We start from the raw sequence: 21,670 nt of genomic DNA on the forward strand, positions 1-21,670 counted from the left end.
AAATTGAGCGAGGTTACGGAAGCCGAAAGTATTGGGCCAAGCTTTTCTGGAGCTAAGGGAAGACTGCGGATTTGAGGTAGTGATGTGTGTAGCAAGTTTGCTTTGTAAAATTTCCGAGGTATTAGTACATTGAAATGGCCCGAGCTCTAATCTGTGGTAGATAATAATTCATCCTCTTATTTAGCGAGGCACTTCAAAGTGCGAGTGTTAGGAGGAGAACTCCAAACGGGTTACAAAGTTTCTTCCCTCGAAGTATTCGCTGCATAAGTCATTACCTGCGCCTCAGGCATAATCACGTTAAAACGACTGATCTGGGAGATTTCCTGATAGGTTAAGGGCAGAAGAAAGGCAGGACACTAACATTTACTAAACTCTGGAGCTGTGTTCTCTAGCCATACCCTGTTCACTATTAGTGCTTTTAGAGTTAAAACCAGAATGGCCTTAATGCCTACATGTACGCATATATACATTCTTTTTTATTTCTTCAGTTTAAGTGGTTTCTCAAAATTTAGTGCCCATAAGGTTTACTGTATAGTGGGTACACTAAAGTCAATATGCTATACTTAGGGGTAATTAAAGTGATTTTTCAGAGGTAATTGTGACAGGCTTCCCCCCTCCCCCCCCACCTTACTTACTGACTTGGGAACCTAACCACTGTACCTCATCGTACTCTCATTTTGGAGATTGAGGAAACAGGCCCAGAGACTCTCAATATATTTGCTCAATATCACCAGCTGGCAAAAGGCTAGTTTGAATTTCAACCTACGACGGAATGGATCTTCACTGACAGAGTTGCTGGAGGAAGTATTTTTATCATATAGAAGGTCAAACTTTAATATTGAAATAATGTGGCTTTGTTTTATTACAATATATTAAAGTCTGTATTACTTAAGTTGTGTAGTTTAGCCTAGTCCTCTTGAACAAAAATAAATAGCAGTTATTCTGTCACCTTCTGCAGCTTTGCATATTTGGGGAGATTAGTTTGCCTTTCGTTGTCTCCCCACCCAGCCAAAGTATAGTGAATGCCTTCACACTATTTTGGTTTACAATTACAGGTGTATTTGAATTCATTTTCTGCTGGGATAGGTACCTTTGACTTTAAAGGGGACAGGGTATGGGATCTTTGAGGTAGGACTGGAGGGAGTGAGGAGAGAAAGTGAGGAACTAGTTTTGCTTCTTATCTTGGAGAAACCAGTCCCACAGATGGAGCTTCTCAAGGTGGACATAGAAAGAAGACACTTTTATTTTCACGTCTTGATTTAAGTTTTTTGGTTACTGGTTTGACTGTTAAAAGTATTTAAAAAATATTTTCCAAGTAATTTTTCCACATTAAGCAGTACGAGTGATTAAGTGAATATATGGGAGGTAAGAGAGGGCAGGGCATTCAAGACAATCATATCTTTGGTGTCTTCACCCTGGGCCTATTTTTACTGTGATGTCAAATTCCATTTCTAAATAAACATATATGTACATCTTTTAACAAATGCTCTCTAGGCCCTGGAGATATAAAGATAAACAGAACAAAACAAAACAAAAAAACCCTGGTTCTTGGCTGGCACACAGTTCAATGGAGGAGTAGACATAAGAAGAAACAAATATGGCACAGTGGTAAGTACTACTGTTGTGGATACCTGCTATGTGTCTGCTTAGTTCCCCCTTTTTTTTCTGGGAGATGAAGTAGTGGGAACTGATGAAGGTAAGAGAGAAGAGGAGGAGGCAAGTATGTGCACTTCAGGATGAGGGAGCAATAGGATTAGAGGAGTAGAGATATGAAAAAGCAAAATGCTTTCTGGAGACTGCAAGATTGAAATTGAGTTAGGTAGGGATATTTTAGTTACGGACATTTTGGTTGTTTAAGTGTGTCGTTTCAGGTATTTTTCCTATAACGAGGCCACTTGGTTTCATTCATAAGTATGAGGTGCAAGAGGTTTAGATTACAGCTTTGTTACCGTATAAGGTAGCTTTGTTCTATTCAAAGTTCTATTCGAGGGACTTCCCTGGCAGTCCAGTGGTAAGACTCTGAGCTTCCAGTGCAGAGGACACGGGTTTGATCCCTGGTCAGGGAACTAAGATCCTACATGCCTTGTGGCACAGCCAAAAAAAACCCAAAACTAAACACCCTCTCCCAAAAAAATCCCAAACTTCTATTCAAAGTCCCCCTAAATTGACTCAAGAGAGAGTGAAGAAGACTAAATGGAAAGTATGGCTAGACCAGCCAAAAATCCATCCTCGTTATTAAAGAAATAATTTAAACTACAAGCCCTTGTGATGAGGGCTGGTACATCTTCATTCATTCAGTAATCTTTGTTTCCACCACCTTCTCTTTTCATTTTTTTCTATCACAGACCAAGACATCTCTTTAAGAAAAACATTGCTAGTCTAGTATTTATCCACTTGAGTGTGCTCTAAGATCATTATGTGTATCAGATTTTCTACCCTTTACCAGAAAACCAACTGCCAATTAAACAAAGATTCAGGGATGGGAAACTGTGACCTATCATATAAAGTCATTTTAAGATAGTTGTGTCTCTTAACACCTTCTCCATTTTTTAATTACTGGTAAATGTTTTGAGGATATTATTTTAATGTAAATCAGCTCATATATCATTGTCTAGAATTGATTAGCTCAGTCATTTTGAATTACTTTTTCCAAGAGGAAAGATCATTGGTTTTAGTTCCAGTCTGGGCTGGTTAGATTGAACAGACCCATGGGTGAATACTGCACAACTCCAGGGAAGGGTGGTGGTGGTGGTACTGATGCATTTACATCATAATCCATGTACAATACACATGGCACTTGCAGAGATGTGCATGCAGTGCTTGACCATACACAGTGGCCACCTGCATTGCTATTCTCAGCCAGCTATTTATCCATGTTTGTTTACAAAAAGGACTTGGAAATAGAATGAGGATATTTAAGAAAAAATCCATCATGATTGTTGAAAAAACAAACCAGTTGAAAGATGTGTAGAATACTCGCATGGAATAGATAGGTCAGTATGCTTACTCTCAGGTACTTTGTCATGACTGCTTATAAAGATACGTGCACACACACACACACTTCTTAGATTCTCATTTTGTGGCAGTTTCTCAGAATACTGTGCAAGAGAACATGTCAAGGTTATAACCAAGAAAAATTGACAGCTTAATTGATGCTAAATAAATAGTATTCCTTGTCAATACATTCTGGGTTGGTTTGATACTCATTTTTAATGCATTTGGGTGTTTCTTTGAAAAAGAGTAGTTGATCATCTTTTTATTAATTTTTTTCTTTTTGGCCCCACTGAGCAGCTTGTGGGATTTTAGGTCCCCGACCAGGGACTGAACCCGCGTCCTTGGCAGGGAGAGTGCAGAGTCCTAACCACTGGACCTCCAGGGAATTCCCTGATCATCTTTTTTAAAAAATTTATTTTATTTATTAAACTATAGTTGATTTACAATATTGTGTTAGTTTCAGGTGTACAGCTTGAGATTCTTTTCCATTATAGGTTTTTACAAGATATTGAATATAGTTCCATGTGCTATACAGTAAATCCTTGTTGTGATCATCTTTTAATTATTGAACAGTAACTCCTTTTCATTTTATTGATGGCAACAACAAAGAAGAATTTCAGAGACTAGAAATGTATTATTGCGTTAGTATATTTCCCTCCTTAATGGAATCCATTGGAAGAGCCAGCCTATCTGGGTAAAGATTCAACTTTGATCCTACTCACTTTAGATATGACATTTTATTATTGGTAGACATAAAGTGGTCAAATTTCCAAATGCAATTAATTGAATGAATTAATTAATTCATCCAGCAAATATTTGTTGAGAGTTAGGCACTCTTTCAAATGTTAGGGATATAATAGTGGAAAAATACACCAAGATTCCTGCCTTCATGGAGCTTACATTCTGGTGGAAAGAGACAGACAATGAGCAATAAACATAATAAGTAAATGTTAGACGGTGTTAAATCCTATAGAAAAAGAAGAAAGTCAGGGTTAGGGGCATTGGAAGTGAAGAGGGTTGGGTGTAGTACTTTTAAATAGAATGGTCAGTGCAGGTCTCATTGAGAAGATGACATCTGAGCAAAGACTTGAAGGAGATGAAGGACTTAGTCATTCAGCTTATTTGGGAGAAAAACGTTCCAGGCAGAGGGAACAGCCAGCACAGAGGTCCTAAGGCAGGTGAGTACTTGGTATATTGGGAACAGCAAGGAAGACAGTGTGGCAGGAACAGGGTGAGAATGGAGGTGCAGGATTTGTAGGCTATTGGAAGAACTGGCTTTTACTCTTTGTGGAATAGGAGTTGTTTCAGGGTTTTAAGCAGAAAGGTATTATGACTTTCATTATAAAAGTTTTGGCTGCCATATAGGCTGGAGTTAACTAAATACCTATTGCTCTTAATGGAAAGGAAAAAGTTTTATAGAAGGCTATCTTTGATTTCTTGGAAAACATAATTTCTTTTTAAAGTTTACCCATGATTGCATAGAATGAGAATACGAATTCTTGGCTGCAAGAAGATTAAGAGTGTGAGCAACTATTACCACGATGTAGGGAGTTATCATAGGGGGAACAGTTTAGCCCAGGAGTCCTGGTTGTATTTTGGGAGCAGACCATCTAATCTCCCAAGCCTCTCTTGTCACCTTTAAAACTCAGGGGTTGGACACAATGAACTTTCAGATCTAACCTTTAACATTCTCTGTCTGTGATAAAAACAGTCCAAGTGCTAAAACTGCATATCTGTCTTTAAGCCACTATGCTTCTTTTTCTATGAAGAAGGTAGGAAGTTCTTTTCCTATCGTATTGCATTGCTGGTAAGTGTGGGTTCCTACTGTGGATCGTCCCTTTAAATGGATGAGATTCTCTAGTTCCAATTGGTTGTGGATAGAAAAGAGACCAGCCACAGAAGTCACAGACATTGGTTGGTCACTCTCAGGAAACCTGAGTGTGACAGTTCCATGAGGTAGTCATTGCACTGGGGGATCCTGTTTTTCAAGTGCAGAAATTAATTAGACACTGATTTAGAAACCTCATTGATGATGTTTAATGTCATGTGCACCAGAAAGTCATGGAGTATCAATATATTCTCCCATGAGAAGCCAGCTCTTGTCAGTAGAAGTTTGTTTGTGAGCCTGGAATCAGAGCAAAAGCAGGCTGTTGGGTGATGTTAATGACTAATCCCATCAAACTATGTAGTCTTATGCATTTATTTCCTCTATATGAGTATTTCTGCTAAGGCTGTCTGATACTCTGCTCACCTAGGAACCCCCTCTGTCTCTTCCTCTTTCTCTCTCCCCCACCCTCTTCCTCTCTCCTTCTCTCCCTGTCTTTCTCTCCCTCTCTCTCTCTCTCTTCTTGCCTCATATATATATATATATATATATACATATTTATAGTTATAGTCTCCATATATATAATATCTATTAGTTATATTCTCCATATATGTCATTATATATATGTAATTATAGTTTCTGTTTTTGAAGCAGTTTTCAAAGATTTTTTTTAACCTTTTTTGAAATGGAAGCCCAATGTACAAAACAGGTAACAACAGAACTATCTTTGTTGGAACAATTGACAGGAAGATATTGAGCAATCTATTAACACCTCCCCCATTTCTCCCTGCCCTGCCATGGCTGGAGAGGTACCTTTAAGGAATATCTCAGACTTGTTAGCAGATTACTCCTTCAGGCAGGGTTCAGTATCATTGATTATGTTTCAGCTTAAGTTATAATCATATTCTACTCATTGTTCTCTATGTCTATACTGTAGTCTCTCTGAAATTGTATATTTTTCAAATTTGCCAGCCATACACACACTTTCTTTTCTGCTTGTAACCACTTCCACAGGTGGTGATTCTTGTTCATTGTGCTTTGATTCTTCCTGGTTTCACTTTTTGAGAAAGTAATCTGGTTTCCAAGTTCAGGAGTGTTCCATTGCCCTAATAAATTTCACTATGAAACCCTTTATGATCTGGTCTCTGCCTACGTATCCTACCTCATTTTCAATCCTTTCTATCATCATCGGGATTCAACCACATGGATTTTCTGATATTTTCTAAACACTCCCAAGTTTTTCCCAGTTCAGAGCTTTTGTACTTGCTGTTTTTGAAATGCTTTTCCCTAAATTTTCTTTATTTTGTTTTTTTAAATATTCAGGTCTTAGTTTGAAGGAGACCTCTTCTGTCTCACAGCACTCCATTTATTTCCATCATAACAGTTATCATAGTTTATTTTCTTACCGATTATTTGTCTTACCCACTAAAATATAAGTCCATGAGGACAGGGCCATATCTATCTTGTTCATGACTGTGTACTCAATAGCTAGCTCAGTGCCTGGCACATATGAATGAATGACAATATACAAATATTTACATGCAGATATCACACTCAGAGTAAGGGATGAGACATAGTTTGTCATATATGTCACATATATGGCTGAGCAAGGCTAAATTAACCAGGTTGCTGAAGGGGACCTGGAAATAATTTCCAATTCTGGGCCATGGGACCACCTTTTGCCTTGGGAGGTAGTTACGGCAAGCAAAACATGTCATCTGGAAATTATAGCAAAAGACAAAAGGTGGTATTCCAAAAAAGTGGTTCATATTATTGGTTCAACATGGAATAAAAGTGTTTTCTGGACGGGTGAAGGGAGCATGGTAACTGGATACTCCAGAAGCAGATGGGTTCATTTTTTAAAAAAACTTCAAAGGAGTTCTTTTCTCCTTTTGCTCAATTATGAGTTACTTGGTGTGATAACTAAAAAAGCAAATGTAATTTTCTTTCTTCCTCCCTTTATATTTTTCTTCTCCCTGGTTTACATTTGGTTATTGTCTTTTATCTTGTATTAATCTTTGTTGATTTCATTGTATCTGTGATTAAGGACTGCCCTCTCTGAGGTGTGACTAGGAATAATCGCTCTGCAGTATTCTGTGCATATAGGACAAATATCTGCATGCGTGTTATATTAGTCAGGGTTCTCCAGAGAAACAGAAACAGTAGGATGTGTGTATATATATAGAAAGTGATTTATTTTAAGGAATTGGCTTATGTGATTATGGCGTCTGACAAGTCCAAAATATGCAGGGTGGGCTGGCAGGAGAGCTGATGCTGTAGTTCAAGTCTGAAGGCAGAATTCTCTGCTGGCAGAATTCTCTCTTGCTTGAGGGAGGTCAGTCTACAGTGTTAGTCTGGCCTTCAGCTGATTGGATGAGGCCCACCCACATTATGGAGGGCATTCTGTTTTACTCAAAAATCCACCAACTTAAATGTTAATTTCATCCCAAAGCACCCTCACAGAAATATCCAGAATGTTTGGCTACATATCCAGGCACCATGGCCCAGCCAAATTGACACATAAAATAACTATCACAAATGTGTTGTACTTCAGTGCCACATTTTAAGACAACGATGCTTAATTGGAGTAGTACAACCCCATGATGGCAAAGCAGCTAGAGACCATGTTATGTGAAGAACAGCTGAAGGGATAGGAAATGGTTAGAAACTCAGCATCGAATAAAGAAAAAAGAACGAAGAGAATTGAGGACAGTCTCAGAGACCTCTGGGGCAACGTTAAACACACCAACATTCAAATTATAGAGGTCCTAGAAGAAAAAGAGAAAAAGAGAAAAAGAGAGGGTCTGAGAAAATATTTGAAGAGATTACAGTTGAAAACTTTCCTAACATGGGAAAGGAAATAGTCAATCAAGTCCAGGAAGTGCAGAGAGTCCCATACAGGATAGATCCAAAAGAAACATGCCAAGACACATATTAATCAAACTATCAGAAATTAAATACAAAGAAAAAATGTTAAAAGCAGAAAGGAAAAAGAAACAAATAACATACAATGGAATCCCCATAAGGTTAACAGCTGATCTTTCGGCAGAAACTCCGCAAGTCGTAAGTGAGAGGCAGGACATATTTAAAGTAATGAAAGGGAAAAACCTACAACCAAGATTACTCTACCCAGCAAGGATCTCATTCAGATTCGACAGAGACATTAAAACCTTTACAGATAAGCAAAGGTTAAGAGAATTCAGTACCACCAAACCAGCTTTACAACAAATGCTAAAGGAACTTCTCTAGGCAGGAAACACAAGAGAAGGAAAAGACCTACAATAACAAACACAAAACAATTAAGAAAATGGTAATAGGAACATACATATTGATAATTACTTTAAATGTAAATGGATTAAATGCTCCAACCAAAACACAGGCTGGCTTAATGTATACAAAAACAAGACTCGTATATATGCTGTCTACAAGAGACCACTTCAGACCTAGGGACACATACAGACTGAAAGTGAGGGGATGGGAAAAGATACTCCATGCAAATGGAAATCAAAAGAAAGTGGAGTAGCAATTCTCATATCAGACAAAATAGGCTTTAAAATAAAGACTATGACAAGAGAAAAAAAGGACAGTACATAATGATCAAGGGATCATTCCAAGAAGAAGATATAACAACTATAAATATTTATGCATCCAAAATAGGAGCACCTCAATACATAAGGCAAATGCTAACAGCCATAAAAGGGGAAATCGACAGTAACACAATCATAGTAGGGAACTGTAACACCCCACATTCATGGATGGACAGATCATCCAAAATGAAAATAAGGAAACACAAGCTTTAAATGACACATTAAACAAGATGGACTTAATTGATATTTATGGGACGTTGCATCCAAAAACAACAGAATACACTTTCTTTTCAAGTACTCATGGCACATTCTCTAGGATAGATCATATCTTGGGTCACAAATCAAGCCTTGGTAAATTTAAGAAAATCGTAATCGTATCAAGTATCTTTTCCGACCACAATGCTATGAGACTAGATATCAATTACAGGAAAAAAACTGTAAAAAATACAAACACATGGAGGCTAAAGAATTCTTATGCTACTAAATAACCAGGAGATCACTGAAGAAATCAAAGAGAAAATCAAAAAAATAAATAGAAACAAATACAGTGAAAACACTATGACCCAAAACCTATGGGATGCAGCAAATGCAGTTCTAAGAGGGGAGTTTAGAGAAAAACAATCCTGCCTCAAAAAACAAGAAAAATCTCAAATAAACAACCTAACTTTGCACCTAAAGCAATTAGAGAAAGAAGAACAAAAAAACCCAAAGTTAGCAGAAGGAAAGAAATCATAAAGAGCAGATCAGAAATAAATGAAAAGAAGGAAACAATAGCAAAGATCAATAGAACTAAAAGCTGGTTCTTTGAGAAGGTAAACAAAATTGATAAACTACTACCCAGACTCATCAAGCAAAAAAGGGAGAAGACTCAAATCAATAGAATTAGAAATGAAAATGGAGAAGTAATAACTGACCCTGCAGAAATACAAAGAATCATGAGGGATTACTACAAGCAACTATATGCCAATAAAATGGACAACCTGGAAGAAGTGGACAAATTCTTAGAAAAGCACAACCTTCTGAGACTGAACCAGGAAGAACTAGAAAATATAAACAGACCAATCACAAGCACTGAAATTGAAACTGTGATTAAAACTCTTCCAACAACAAAAAAAAGCCCAGGGCCAGATGGCTTTACAGGCGAATTCCATCAAACATTTAGAGAAGAGCTAACACCTATCCTTCTCAAACTCTCCCAAAATATAGCAGAGGGAGGAACACTCCCAAACTCATTCTATGGGGCCAGCATCACGCTGATACTAAAACCAGACAAAGATGTCACAAAGAAAGAAAACTACAGGCCAGTATCTCTGATGAACATAGATGCAAAAATCCTCAACAAAATACTAGCAAGCAGAATCTAACAGCACATTAAAAGGATCATACACCATGAACAAGTGGAGTTTATTCCAGGAATGCAAGGATTCTTCAATATACGCAAATCAATGTGCTACAGCATATTAACAAACTTAAGGGGAAAAACCATATGATCACCTCGATAGATGCAGAAAAATTTTTCGACAAAATTCAACACCCATTGATAAAAGCCCTCCAGAAAGTAGGCACAGAGGTAACTTACCTGAACATAATAAAGGCCATATATGACAAACCCACAGCCTACATCATTCTCAATGGTGAAAAACAAACCATTTCCTCTACGATCAGGAACAAGACAAGGTTGCCCACTCTCACCAATGTTATTCAACATAGTTTTGGAAGTTTTAGCCACAGCAATCACAGAAGAAAAAGAAATAAAAGGAATCCAAATTTGAAAAGAAGAAGTAAAGCTGTCACTGTTTGCAGATGACATGATACTATACACAGAGAATCCTAAAGATGCTACCAGAAAACTACTACAGCTAATCAATGAATTTGGTAAAGTAGCAGGATGCAAAATTAATGCACAGGAATCTCTTGCATACCTATATACTAATGATGAAAAACCTGAAAGAGAAATCAAGGAAACACTCCCATTTACCATTGGAACATGAGAATAAAATAAATAGGAATAAACCTACCAAAGGAGACCAAAGACCTGCATGCAGAAAACCCTAAGACACTGATGCAAGAAATTAAAGATGATACAAACAGATGCAGAGATATACCATGTTCTTGGTTTGGAAGAATCAAGATTGTGAAAATGCCTATACTACCCAAAGCAATCTCCAATTCAGTGCAGTCCCTATCAAACTACCAATGGCATTTTTCACTAGAACAAAAAATTGCACAATTTGTTTGGAAACACAAAAGCACCCAAATAGCCAAAGCAACCTCCGATTCAGTGCAGTCCCTATCAAACTACCAATGGCATTTTTCACAGAACTAGAACAAAAAATTGCACAATTTGTTTGGAAACACAAAAGAACCCAAATAGCCAAAGCAATCTTGAGAAAGAAAAACGGAGCTGGAGGAATCAGGCTCCTTGACTTTAGACTATACTACAAAGCTTCACTAATCAAGACTGTATGGTCCTGGCACAAAAACAGAAATATAGATCGATGGAACAGGATAGAAAGTCCAGAGATAAACCCATGCAGATATGGTCACCTTATTTTTGATAAAGGAAGCAAGAGTATACAGTGGAGAAAAGACAGCCTCTTCAATAAGTGGTGCTGGGAAAACTGGACAGCTACATGTTTAAGAATGAAATTAGAAAACTCCCTAACACCATAACCAAAAATAAACTCAAAATGGATTAAAGACCTGAATGTAAGGCCAGATATTTTAAAAACTCTTGGAGGAAAACATAGAACACTCTATGATATTAATCACAGCAAGATTCTTTTTGACCCACCTCCTAGACAAATGGAAATAAAACCAAAAATAAACAAATGGGACCTAATGAAACTTAAATGCTTTTGCACAGCAAAGGAAACCATAAACAAGATGAAAAGACAACCCTCAGAATGGGAGAAAATATTTGCAAACGAAGCAACTGACAAAGGATTAATCTCCAAAATATACAGGCAGCTCATGTAGCTCAATATCAGAAAAGCAAACAACCCAAACCAAAAATGGGCAGAAGATCTAAATAGACATTTCTGCAAAGAAGATATACAGGTTGCCAACAACCACATGAAAGGATGCTCAGCATCACTAATCATTAGAGAAATGCAAATCAAAACTACAATGAGGTATCACCACACACCAGTCAGAGTGGCCATCATCCAAAAATCTACAAACAATAAATGGAGAGGGTGTGGATAAAAGGGAACCCTCTTTCACTGTTGGTGGGAATGTAAATTGATGCAGCCACTATGGAGAATAGTAAGGAGGTTCCTTAAAAAACTAAAAATAGAACTACCATACAACCCAGCAATCCCACTCTTGGGCATATATCCTGAGAAAACCATAATTCAGAACGGGTCTTGTACCACAATGTTCATTGCAGCACTATTTACAATAGCCAGGACATGGAAGCAACCTATGTGTCCATCGACAGATGAATGGATAAAGAAGATGTGGTACATATATACAATGGAATATTACTCAGCCATAAAAAGGAACAAAACTGAGTTATTTGCAGTGAGGTGGACCGACCTAGTCTGTCATACAGAGTGAAGTAAATCAGAAAGAAAAAACAAATACCATATGCTAACACATATATATGGAATCTAAAAAAAAAAAAAAAGAGGTTCTGATGAACCTAGCGGCAGAATAGGAATAAAGATGCAGACGTAGAGAATGGACTTGAGGACATGGTGATGGGGAAGAGTGAGCTGGGACGAAGTGAGAGAGTAGCATTGACATATATACACTACCAAATGTAAAATAGATAGCTAGTGGGAAGCAGCTACATAGCACAGGGAGATCAGTTTGGTGCTTTGTGACCACCTAGAGGGGTGGGATAGGGAGCGTGGGAGGGAGATGCAAGAGAGAGGGGATATGGGCATATATTTATACGTATAGCTGATTCAGTTTGTTGTACAGCAGAAACACAACATTATAAAGCAATTATACTCCCAATAAATATGTTAAAATAAACACAGAAATTCTGCATCTTTCAAACTACTGGGTTCCACACTTGTCCATACCCAGTGTCTTTCTGAGTTGAATCATTATGTCTTACTTATATCAGAGTTACAGTATGAATTGTAGACATTTCACTATCCTTTGGCTTGAAATTGCTTTAATTTCAGTTAAGGGCCTTTATCAACAAAACATCTAAGCTAGTAATGCTTTTATTTTACTATTTCTAATATCTAGAACATAAGGAGATTTCTTATCCAGCCTGGTGATTTCTGCAAAATAACTTCCATGTTGAGCATTGAGTAAAAAATTTTCTGCCTTTTGCATGAATCATTGACCCCAGGTGACTTCCGTTTTTAAGCTATAAAACATCTCTCCTAATTGTAACAAGCTAAGGATTTACTGTTAACTGTCTCATGCCCATTTCTGTGGCCATATTTCAACCCCTTCCCCAGCAATAATAAACAAAACCAAGCATCATCCTGTTAGGAAAGTTTTTTGGTTTTGTTTTTGTTGTTATTTTTCTGTGACACTTAGACCTTTCATTAGCTGTTGGTCCAGATTTTATTGTATTCATTTTTTGTATTGAATTAATTTATTGTATTCATTATTGGCATCATGGTGACTAGTATGAATGTAAGAGTTGTAATTCATTCATTCATTCACCTAATGTTTACTGAATATCTACTTGTGCCAAGCACCTCTAGGTGCTGGGAATTCAGTGGTGAACAAGTCACAGAAACATCATAATTGAAAAAGGTAGCATGAATGGTTATTGCCGATATTTTGCTTTCATCCTGATGAATCTTCCTTAATTCTATAATTCTGGCTATGAAAGAAAAGTGAATTATTTCTATAGCTTTTATCAGTTATACAGAATAAAAGCACTAGTACTCTTGTTAAAATTTAGAGAAGAATAAAATTCACAATAGTATAGTATAATTTTACAATAACACATATCATTATGTTGATTATCTCTGTATAATTAAAATGTTTCCAAGCCTTTGCCGTTGGCTTTTATTTCTGGCCAAGTTAAGGATAACTCATTTCCTGAACTATATAACAAACGAGTATCTGTAGGATCCTTGGAATTAGTGGAATAAGAACTGAATTGGTGAAATTTTTATACCATTTACTACGAAATTTATTTTATGGAATAGTCTGAGTTGACATAGCCCCCTTTCCCAGTGTTCATGGAGAGAGAGAGTGTTGAATTTTGAGCAAGTGTTCTTATGATAGGTTTTATTAAAAATGACTAAACAAAAATACATTTTATGGGGCTTCCCTGGTGACGCAGTGGTTAAGAATCCACCAGCCAATGCAGGGGACACGGGTTTGTGCCCTGGTCCAGGAAGATCCCACGTGCCACAGAGCAACTAAGCCCATGCACCCCAAATACTGAGCCTGCACTCTAGAGCTTGCGAGCCACAACTATTGAAGCCCGCATGCCTAGAGCCCGTGCTCTGCAACAAGGGAAGCCACTGCAATGAGAAGCCCGTGCACCACAACAAAGAGTAGCCCCTGCTTGCCACAACTAGAGAAAGCTTGTGCACAGCAACAAAGACCCAACACGGCCAAAGATAATAAATAAAATTATTTAAAAAATAAGAGTAGTAAGAATCTGAAAAAGAATTTATTGATGTCTCTCTGTAAGTGAATCAAGTGGATGTACAGCAGCAAGAAACACAGCATTGAAAATCAGCTACACACCGTTATAAAAATAAAATACAAAAAAAAGAAAAAAAAGACAAATTCTTACAGAATTCGTTCAGGGGCTGTGATGCAACCTGGACTGACCACATCTAGACACACAGCTGGATGGGACCTAAGGCTGGACACTCATGGGGCTGAGAGGCTTGGTGAGGATGGGCCAGCAAATGCAGCCCCTTAAGAGTAATACTGCCTGGTCCCCATTCCTTGGGTCCCAAATCTCCAGGTGCAGGGGACCCTTCCTACAGCTAAAACATGCATGGGACACCTAGAGGATGGTACACCATCTGATCGGGAAGAATTTGGAAAAGGCACCTCATCTCCTCATCTCCGGGTGGTCGGGTTCCCCCCTCCAGCCTCTTCCCTTACAATCTCCCCACTTGGGGAAGTCAGCACCTTCAACATCCTTTTTCGTACAGTTTGGAATTTGTCCGGAGCATGAAGCGGAAGGGGGTAACCAATGAGAGACAAGCCCTAGGTGTTTGGACAGGCATGTGCCACTCTAATTTCCAATCAGGAAGAGGAATTGACCAAGGGCTCAGCTTGCCCCCGTAACCAGAATAGGGCTTGAAGCAAACATGCTGTTTTGTGGCCAGTTCCCAAAAAAACAAGTTGAAAAATGGAGCTTGGGACACTACAATTCACAAACCTGCAGGGTTGTAAATGATACCTATCAACGAAAAATGTCTTGAGGTATGTCATCGAAAAGGACTTGTAAGCAAGGTAGAATTGCAGGAAAGGGATTTCAAGAGGTAGATTGGACTCGCCATTAAAGCACATGAAAAGCAGCTGAACTTCGCCAATGACGCACAGGCAGGCAATGCAAATCAACACTACAAAGAGGTATCACGTCCCACCAGTCAGAATGGCCATTCTCACAAAGAGTAAAAACCAGAAATGGAGGTCAGGGCATGGAGAAAAGGGAGCCCTGTTATGCTGATGCTGGGAATGTAAATTGCCAATGGCCACTCTGGAGAAGTGTATTGTGTTTCCCCAAAAATCTAAAAAACAGAGCTACAGAGCATACGGCACTTCCATTCATGGGCATATATATTGGGAAAACCAAAAATCGACAGGACACAGGTACCCCAACGTTTAGTGCTGCTCTGTTTACAAGAGCCTTGACTTGGATACAACCTAGATGTCCTTGGAAGGAAAAAATGGATAAAGAAGATGTGGTACTTATGTACAATGGAATATTACTCAGCCATGAAATCAATGAAATCAGGCCAGTTGCAGCAACTTGGGTGGACTTAGGTACTATCATTCTAAGTGACATAAGTCAGACACAAAAAGAGACTTATCATAAGATATCACTTATAGGTGGAATCTAAAAATGGCTACACGTGCACTAAATTACAAAACAGAAACACAGTCACATCTTTAGGGCTTCCCTGGTGGCGCAGTTTTTAAGAATCCATCAGCCAATGCAGGGGACACGGGTTCGAGCCCAGGTCCGGGAAGATCCCACATGTCGCGGAGCAACTAAGCCCGTGTGCCTTAAATACTGAGCCTGTGCTCTAGAGCTCGCGAGCCACAACTACTGAGCCCGCGTGCCACAACTACTGAAGTCTGCACGCCTAGAGCTCATGCTCTGCAACAAGAGAAGCCACCACAATGAGAAGCCCGTGCACCACAACGAAGAGTAGCCCCCCGCTCGCTACAACTAGAGAAAGCCCGCACTCAGCAACAAAGACCCAACACAGCCAAAGATAAATAAAATTATTAAAAAAATACATTTTATACAAGAAATATTGCTACTAAATGGATTAATAGCATGTCAATGCTGAAATTTTCTGGGCAATCTCATTATTTACAGCCTGTTTACCTATTTGTCTTTTTTCAAACCTTGAGCTCATGTGTGAGACTTTTTGGCATGCTTGCCCATTTAGGTTGTATACCCTCCCAGTTTTCCTGAAACTCTGTCGTAAGTGTTCATTTCAGTTCCATGCAAGACCCATACTCACCTTTGGCATGTGATACACTTCTCTAAGGCTAGCCTAAACTTATCACATCTTCAGTCTTTGAGGGAACCATGAAAATCCTCTTAGATCTTCGTCACTTGGGCCTCTACTTGCACTCTTCCAATGGATTATATTTTATTCTCCCAAGGCCATGCAGTGAGCAAACACCAGTTCCCTATCCTGTCATTGACTGCAGACTCCTGTATTATTAAATTCTGAAACTTTTCAATTTTATTAGAAAAGAAGAGAACTTAATCTCTCCTTTGTTCTCTAGGAAATTGCTTTTCCTTTGTTCTCCAGGAAGTCATTTTTAGTTCCCATCTTCTTCTTCTCTTCCAGTAACTTCTCTTTTGTCCTCTTTTATGAATAAATCTTCTAGCTGATCTCCCTATGTGAAGTATCTGAATTATAGTCATTACAGTGGTAATAAAATTTGACTATACAATCTAGTTTACATACCTGTAGAAATTTGAGATGTTTTGATAGTATGATTTATGAATTATTAATTGATTTTTTTCCTGGTATAAATGATTAAATGGTGATCCTCTTCTCAGTTGACACCTACATAGAAGGATATCCATTATATTAGGGATTGTCAATAATAGTATAAATGGAGAAAATCAAAAGCCTTGACTTGTATTACAGCTATGACTGATTAATTGGTACCAGACTAACGCTTATGCAATAAAGAACTAAAAAAAAGAAAACGTGAAAACATATATGAAACAACTGTTTTCAGACATTGTACAGCAGGCAGTGCAAGACTACAGTGTCTGAGAGAAGGAAATCAAGCTAGATAAGCCCTACAATTGCCCAGTTTTCTGGCTGGAGGCACTTCGTAGACAGTGGTGCATAGAGGTAGAACACAGACAAAACATGGCAGCCTTGCTAAACTGAGGGGGCAAATATCAGAGTTAGAGAGGCTTAAGAAAGTTAATTTATGGCGGAGAGGACCAAAAAGAAGGGAGCTAAGCAGAGTAAGAACTCCAGAAATTTGCATGGATGTCACTTTGAGTATTTGAATATTAAGCCGTACATATATGGGGTGAGACTCCGCAAGACCAGATAAATGCCTACCAGGGAGGGAACAACTATAGGGAAGCTGTAAGCTGAAAATCCATCAGAGTTTCACAGCGTTGGAGATGTTTGAATTCTGACCAACTAGGGTGGAAAGGCCTGTTCACACTCAGGGAATTCAATAGAGATCCCCAAAGGGCTATACCATTAGTTTTACTCCTAAGAAGAAGGGCTAAAACTATCCCTAGAGTAAAATCTGTTCTAGACCCACCTTAATAAAGTTGAAATAGAAGCTGCAAAATGATCATATTACTCTTCAGGTACAGGCATACCTCGGAGATATTGTGGATTCCATTCTAGACCACTGCACTAAAGTGAATATCACAATAAATTGAATCACATGCATTTTGGGGTTTCCCAGTGCATGTAAAAGTTATGTTTATACTATACGGCAGTCTATTAAGTGTGAAATCTAAAAAAAATCTTAAAAAACCACGTACATACCTTAATTAAAAAATGCTTTATTGGGCTTCCCTGGTGGTGCAGTGGTTGAGAGTCCGCCTGCCGATGCAGGGGACACGGGTTCGTGCCCCGGTGCGGGAAGATCCCACATTACACAGAGCGGCTGGGCCCGTGAGCCATGGCCGCTGAGCCTGCGCGTCCGGAGCCTGTGCTCCGCAACGGGAGAGGCCACAACCATGAGAGGTCCGCGTACCGCAAAAAAAAAAAAAAAAGGCTTTATTGCTGAAAAAATGCTTCCCATCATCTGACAATGCAGAGTTGTAACAAACCATAGTATCTGTGAAGCACAATAAAGTGAAATGCAGTAAAACAAGGTATGCCTGTAAATTAATTGCCTACCAGAACAAAACTCAATTCCCTTTAATGAAACACAAAAATCACTCAACAATAAAATTCATCATATTCAACATTCATCAAAAATTGCTAGACGTGGAAAATCATGAAAATGTGAGCCGTAGCCAGGTGAAAAAATCCATCGATAGAACCAGACCAAGAAATAACAGAGATGATGGAATTAACAGACAAGGACGCTCAAAGCAGTTATTATAAATATATATAAAGATTTGTAATGGTAATGGAGATAGAGGCAAGAAAAGGGAGCTTTGTCATTTTCTATGTAAATGAAATGAATTCCCTTGGAATGAATTCTGGGGCAAGTATAGGGAGAGGAGAGAATGGTGGTAAATCCTTCTCCCTGTCTTCCTCTGATGGGTTTACTCTCTATGAATCACCCTTTCTTTCTGGGACTTTGGTAGGTTTGCTGAGGTTCACCACACTATGACAACTGGAGAGCAATGGAACAGAGAATTCTGAAGAGACGGTATGGCACAGCAAGTGCCTGCTGACAGCCATAGAACCTTTGTGGTCCAAGAGGTATATGAAAAAACAGTGAATTTCTCTGTGTCCACAAGAAAGAAAGGGCCCAGAATATAGGTGAGATAGAAACACTCAGCAGACTTGCACGAGGTTTACCAGTCTTTCAGCCTGGGTGAGAAGAATCCCAGGGAGATGGGAGAAGATAAGAAGAGGATGCTGCCACATCCCAATGGATTATCAACAACACAATGGTGAAACATGATCTCCAAGGATACCAGTTTCCAAAAATGAGACCAATTAAAATACAAAGTGGATAACCCTTCTACCCAGATGTCATAGTGGCATATTTAAGTTCCCCAGCTCAGCAACAGCCAGGGTAGAGGAAGAGGACAAAGGGAAAGTAATCTTAAATAGGAATGAGTTTTCATTTTGGTACATCTTAGTTTTTTGTCAAGCAGGCTAAAAAAATGATGTCCTGCTCCCCAGTTGCTTTTCTAATCATCTAGCTTTAGATTTGTCACTGGATAATTTTAGAGATGTGCTCATTTCTGTAGAGGAATAAATGTGAAGCCAGCCTATAAACCTATGAAAAGTTAATGTGCTTTGTGTAGATAAGCAATTTAAAAACTAATATGTAGGTACATTATTGAGAGGAAAGGTAAAAGGGCACAGTAGAAAGCTAAAAATAGATGATTTTCTGTATCATTTTCGAGATGTGATGATTAAGTACTTGCATTCTTCGCTTTGTCTTATCAGCAAATACACAGCTGCAATAAAAAAAAACTCCATTTACCCTATAAATGTGATCTGAAAGAACTAAATCCTGTGTCTACCTGGTTAAAGCTTTTCTTCCTTAAAACAGGATGATTTAAGAGGAATATACATCTAGGCTCAGCCTTAGTAGTCCCTTGCCACTCACATGGTTAAATTTACTGTGGATTGCACGTTCATGTAGTGTCCCTGGCTAAAATATAGAAGCTCTACTAATATTACCTCATCATACTATAATTTCCCTGGGCCATAGACTTTCATTTCTTCAAGATTTGATTTTAAAATGTTATCTAGTTTTTAGGTCACTTGAACTTTGTTGGTTCTCAGCTTCTAAAATGATCCAGGCCTTTCCAGCTTTAAATTTCTGTGATAGTGTGATTTATGTTTGAAAATAAAAGTACTTCCTTTTCAAAGAAAAATACTCCAAAGTATAATTTTATCATTATTAACACCAAATTGGAACTTCCCTGGTGGCACAGTGGTTAAGAATCCGCCTGCCGGTGCAGGGGACACAGGTTTGAGCCCCGGTCCTGGTAGATCCCACATGCCGCGGAGCAACTAAGCCTGTGCGCCACAACTACTGAAGCCCATGTGCCTAGAGCCTGTGCTCCACAACAAGAGAAGCCACTGCAGTGAGGAGCCCTTGCTCCGCAATGAAGAGTAGCTCCTGCTTGGTGCAACTGGAGAAAGCCTTCACGCAGCAACGAAGACCCAATGCAGCCAAAAATAAATAAACAAATAAATTAAAAAAAAAACCAAACACCATATTGACTCATTAGTTCATCCTTCTATGCCAATAGTTTGGAAAGAAGTGACACTAACAACTAAAAAAGAAATGTCTCCCTTTTTTTCAAGAATTGGTGACCTAAAGAGAATGCTTATGTTGGGCACACTACTTATAGATCTAGAAAGCTAATATATTTATATTTACGTTTAATAGCACAACAAATCAAATTATTGCAAGATGAGAAGTTTTATATACATACATAGATAGCAGTATCTACATATATGTTCATATAAATATATATATATGAATAAGTGTGTCATGGCTTCATTGGCATAAAATGTGGAAATTGGAAGAAAGGTGGAAGTTTTTACCATATTTTTCTAATGCTACGTGGTCAGCCTAAACTGGTAGATTCATATATTCCTGAACATCATGATAATTAGAGCTGAGAAGTGAATTAGATTACCAAATAGGCCTCAGTGGTCATTTGTTTTCTTTTGGCTGCCTAACATCCATTTTTCCTAATTTTGGTAACAGTACCCACTTTTTCCCCACCCTCTGTCCTTGGGCTTTGTGTGGCCTAAACAACTGAGTCTAAGAATAGGCATGTGATTCAGTACAGGCCAATCATCACGTTTCATTCCTCTGATTAAATTGATTGGTTTAGGAATGGGCAGGTGACTTGATTTAGTCCACTGAGAGTTAAGCCCAGGAACTCTGATTAAACTGTTGAAAGGACCTTGTGTTTTTTACTTTATTATTTTTATTTTATTTTATTATTCTTTTAGTATTTTTTCTGGACTTCAACCTGAAACTGCTATCAGATATCTTGACACTTCGAATAAAGTCTACACATAAGAGAACAGAGCTGAGAGATGGAAAGATGCTGAATCCCAATGACATCCTTTGAAATGCTGGGTGAAGCTGGGCCTGAAGATAAAGCCACCTCTATAGTTTTCAGATACTTATGTCAATAAATACTCTTGTTTGCTTAGATAACCTTGAGTTAGATTTTATATTACCTCCAAAAGAGTACTATATTGGATATTTTACATTTGCCCTCCAAATTCACTCTCTACTCTTCTCTACCCTCTCTGTGCCCCAGGGGACTAACCTATCTGAATTGCATCAAAGAGTTCTGTTGCCCTCTGGTTTCTGGTTGTGTTCAGCCAATGGAAGTCTCTCTGGAGACTGAAGTCAGGGCAATTATTCCCCATTTATTCCTAGGGGCTCTCACTGGTAGATACGAATAGGTTGGCTGGTCCTTCTTGCAGAGGCTGTAGATCCTGTCAAGTGTCCTTCTCTCTCCAGGTTTGAGTAGCTTTTTTCTCCCTTCACACCATCTGATGTAGGGGAGTAGTACCTCCCTACAATTGCTAGTCCTGGATTAAAGCATTATGCTTAATTGATTTCCTGTAACCTTCCCATACTTTTGTAGTCTCTCTATTAAATTCTCCTCAGTTATCCAGTTTGAGGCTAATCCAGAGCCATCTCTTTCTGCCAGAACCTGAGTGATACATACTCCATTTGGTCTTCAAAATAGAGGAAAATGAGGTAGTTTTAAAAGACATAATCAGACTTGCCATTTGAATAATTTATTGCTTGGTGGTGAATGCTCAATTGAATATCACAGCAAGGCTTTAGACTTTTTGCAATGCATTAAAGAAAGTCTTTGGTAAAGGGAACTGAGGCCTGTTGGCATCTATATGAGCTAGGACTTACTTTAAGATTTTGGATTCTCTTCCAGTCTGTCACTCCCAGAAACTAC

The 21,670-nt window shown here is 38.5% G+C and overlaps 1 long non-coding RNA gene across 1 annotated transcript; it reads left to right on the top strand.

Annotated features, from left to right (window-relative positions):
• The first annotated feature begins 1 nt into the window (after position 1).
• On the top strand, positions 2-20,825 carry LOC115856564 (uncharacterized). Its single transcript, XR_004040894.2, has 3 exons — positions 2-76; positions 1,495-1,608; positions 20,691-20,825. It is a non-coding gene; the product is annotated as an uncharacterized lncRNA (long non-coding RNA).
• The last annotated feature ends 845 nt before the right edge of the window (positions 20,826-21,670 follow it).

This window comes from Globicephala melas, chromosome 4 (genome assembly GCF_963455315.2).
Source record: "Globicephala melas chromosome 4, mGloMel1.2, whole genome shotgun sequence".
In the NCBI taxonomy this organism is placed as follows: domain Eukaryota; kingdom Metazoa; phylum Chordata; class Mammalia; order Artiodactyla; family Delphinidae; genus Globicephala; species Globicephala melas.